We start from the raw sequence: 4,184 nt of genomic DNA, 5'->3' as shown, positions 1-4,184 counted from the left end.
CAGTCACTGCTAACCCCGCAGGGCTGTGACCCAGTTGCCTCCAGTAACCAGATGCTCCAGGGGTTTGCTCTTGCCTGAATTACATGGAAACCTTTGTTTGCTCAGCCAGACTGTTGCTCTCTGCCTCTATCCAGCAGGGGGAGGTGAGGCCTGACAACCTTGGGCATTTGATAGAGGCTGGAGTGTGTTCACTCAGTTCCAGTCCCGCCCCTGATTGATGTTACTGGTAGAACAGAACAACTTTGAGGGAATTTGTTTCTGTCCCTGCTAAATTCCCCTGCAGAAGAGAAGCTGTTTTGAGTTCCCAGAACCTGTGCCTCAGGCCCTGTCTGTGATGCTGTATGGTCTCAGCTGTTTGTATTCGCAGCACAGTTATCTGTCAGATCCAGCCTCTGCTTGCCCTCCTTTGTTTAAGCTAGTGGTCCCCTGGAGGCTGGGTGCATCTTAGGCTCAGTAAAGCGGTCCTCTGGGTCAGCCCATCCTGGGAATCTCCCGGCTCTGCGTATGCGTTTTCTAGTCCCTGTGCTCCACCCAGGCTGGTACCGCCTTAGGCAAATCCTTTACTTACGGGGCCTGTGTTTCCATCCCAGATCTGTTCTGTGGTAGTTGACACCTGAGAAGGTGCCCGGCCTCCTCTGATTGCCCAGAGAGACAGGGGGTATGACTTTGGAATATCTGGGGGTAAGCCCTATTATTGCCCCAAACGGCTGCTGCTCTGTGCCTCGGGGCACGGCCGCTCCGGCATGGTTCCCTCTCAGCCGACTGTCCTCTCCTCACTCCCATGCTGCAGAATCAGCACTGACCTACTGCAGTTTAGGCCCTGTCCACACCCCTTGAGAAATCACCCACGAATCTGGACTCCTGGGGGCAGGCCTCCAGACCTCCCAGTGAGAGTGGAGGAGAGTGCTGGGAGCTCAGAATTGCAGGTAGAGAATATATACAGTTTTATACAGTTTCATGCCTGGCAGGAGAGCACTATGGCACCCTAGTAGGTGAGGTAGGTCCAGTTTTTAGAGGGTCTCTCCCGTGGAGTATAGTGGGAGGAACTTTGAACTCTGCTTGTTTGTTTGTGGGGCACTCCGAGCTGTTCTCATGGGGGAGAGGACTCCCATCCACTTGGTGATGGATTTTGTACCTTTTGTTTGTATCCTTGGGGTCGCAGCTTGCCTCCATGGGGTTGATGTGTGTTCTTCAACCTTCTCTCTTGGTGCAGCTCTAATCCTCCAGGTTACTTGCTAAATTTCTGTCCTTTAACTCTCCTTCTGGACGGGAGCCTCTGTGAACTGTTTTAGTGTTTTTGGAGTTGGCACTCAGTTGAACTGCCTTGGGGAGAGCTTGAGCAGGAGTGCAGAGAACTTTGGGCATTGTCTAGGGACTGAGACTAAGCCGCTGAGCCAGACAGAGCTAATAGTGTTCAGCTGTGAGCTACATTGTGAGAGAACTGCCCTGGCAAACTCTGCCCTCAGGGTCACAGCTCATTTATTTTTTTTTAAACCAACTTTTTGTTTCATTAATTTTCTGAATGATTCTTTTGTTTTCAATTTCATTAATCTCTGATTTAATTTTAGTTATTTCTTTTCTTTTGCTGGGTTTGAGATTAAGTTGTTCTTCTTTTTCCAATTCCTCAAGATGGTTCATGAGTTTGTTGATGTGTTCTCTTTCTGTTTTTCAAATGTAGGCATCTAATGTGATAAATTTCCTTCTTAAGACTGCTTTTGCTGTATCCCACAAGTTTTGGTAACTTGTACCTTCATTGTTGTTATGTTTGAGGAATAGTCCAGGTCTATATAATTGCTTAGTTGGCTTAAGAACCTAGAACCAATGTGTCATGGGTTCTTAGAAATACGATATTACCAATGTTCTTAATGCAACGGAGTAGGACAAAGTCTGGAAAAACATAGACATTGATAACTGAGACAAAAAGCAACTTAAACAAGTTGGACTCAGATTGGGAAGCACTTTTAGGAATAACCATATTTTCCTTTTTATATACATATATGCAAAAGTGACATAGTTAATGACCTACTTAATTAAGTCTATGTAAGCTCTTTCGATAATTTTAAAGTAATTCTAAGTGACGTGTATTGTGTCCTAATTCAATAGGCACTATTTTTGTGCCTTAGTGATATATAAAATAATGGCATGTCTTTGCACTGACGATGCTTCAGAAACACTGAAATATGACACTAAATGAGGTAGGCAGGTCACAGAATAGTGAGTGTAGCAGAAGCCACATTTTGAGATGTGTATCTTATTTTAAAAGATAAAAGTGTACTCATGCCTGGTGGTATTAGGACATTCCAATGGGAATAATGTAAAATTGAATGATATTCAAATGGAGTTATACCCTTCATTCATTTCTTCAATAAATGTTCTATGAGCTGGTTTCTACACTAGGTTATAGGGGTTTTAAGAGTTGAACCTGGTGGGGAGAGATTAATACATAGACATGTAATTACAATAGAATGGGAAAATTGCCACAATCAAGGTAGTCAAGAGGAAGGTTCTGGAAATTGGCAATTTGAAAGTTGTATATGTAGAGAAAGGGCTAAGACTCTAGAGGGAATAAAGTTACCCAAGGTTCTTGCTTCTCCATTCTTGTGATACTTTACTAAGAAGAATATGTTTCAACTCCATCCAGGTTAATACAAAAGATGTAAAGTCTCCATCTATTTTAGTGGCTGAATTGTATTCCGTGGTATACATACACCACAGCTTGTTATTCTAAGCCAATATACTCAATTCTGATATGAAGGAAATTGATGACCTAGTACATGGTAGGGGGTGGAGGAATGAAAGATTGATGGGGGGGAATGGGGGAGTGGTGAGAGGGAAGGAGGGAGGGGGGTGGGGGGTCATGATGTGTGATACACCTCTTGGAGGTGGGACACAATTATAAGAGGGACTTTACCTAACAAATGCAATCAGTGTAATGTGGTTCTATACCTTCAATGAACAACAACAACAAAAAATAGTTACCCAAAGGGATTTAGTCCAGAACCTACAGGAAACAAAACAAAACAAAACAAAAAACAACCCTTATACTTCAGGACTAAAGGTAAGAAAAGAAGAGGAGGACAAGGGACTAACATTTCCTGGAAACTTTCCAGTGCCAAGTATCACACTGTTGCTTACATATGTTACCCATTTAACACTCACCACCTGAAAAGAATTAACTACTATTGCTTCCCTTTGCAGATGAGGAAACTGACCCACTTAAAGCTGCGAAACTTGCTCAGGCATTTTGCTCAAATGTCATTTTCTGAGTGAGACTTCCCTGAATCGTCCCATTTAAAATTACAACCCACCATCTACTTCCATGTTAGTCTTTATTTGTTTTCCCTTTTATTTTTAAAGCAGAGCATATGTTTCCATCTGATGTGCTGTAAAATTTATTTATTGTTTATATAGTCTGTTTCTCTCTGCTAAAAATGTCAACCCCATGAAAGAAAGAAGACCCCCCCATTTTGTAATTGTGATGTTCCTACCACATGGAATGACATTCTCTCACACAGTAGGTCCTCAATATTTCAGAAATAAATTTATGTAGCAGAAGGGCCGTGATGGAATTTGAACCCTCTGTTCTCTCATGCACGAGGCTATGAGCTAAGCACACTGAAGATGAAAGAAACCAAAAAGTCAAAAAGGTGGGAGCAGGGTTAGCATGGGAGAGCTCCACAGAGGCTGGTGATCAAGAAATAGGTGGGTGACCATCAATGACTAGAGAAAAAGGATGACCAAGAGCTTGGAGGTCACTAATGATCCAGAAGAGCCCATTGAAGAAGAGAAAACGGGGGTGCAGAGTTAAATAGAGGGAGGTCAAGAAGTAGTGGTAGACGGTCTGTTAGCTGAGGTCGACCTCAAGAGGAAGGCCCTAAGATGTACTATTCCGGAGCTTTCACCACAACCCATTCCCCTTCCAAGCCTTTGCATGATCTAATTTTTAATCCTGATGACAACTCCATGAGGTCTATGCACATTTTTGTAGATGGGTGAACAGAGGTTGACTAACTTATCCAAGGTCATCCAGTGGGAAAATAGAACTCAAGTTTATCAGTCTTAGAGGCCAGGTTTATAACCACTATACTCCACTACTAGTACATCTCATAGATAAATTTTTGGGTACACTTAGTTACACCCTTAGCTTGAATTATTCAAAGTGGAATTGTTGGGATAAAGAACAC

This window comes from Nycticebus coucang, chromosome 3 (assembly GCF_027406575.1).
Source record: "Nycticebus coucang isolate mNycCou1 chromosome 3, mNycCou1.pri, whole genome shotgun sequence".
NCBI lineage: Eukaryota > Metazoa > Chordata > Mammalia > Primates > Lorisidae > Nycticebus > Nycticebus coucang.
Note: the sequence above shows the minus strand (reverse complement) of the source record.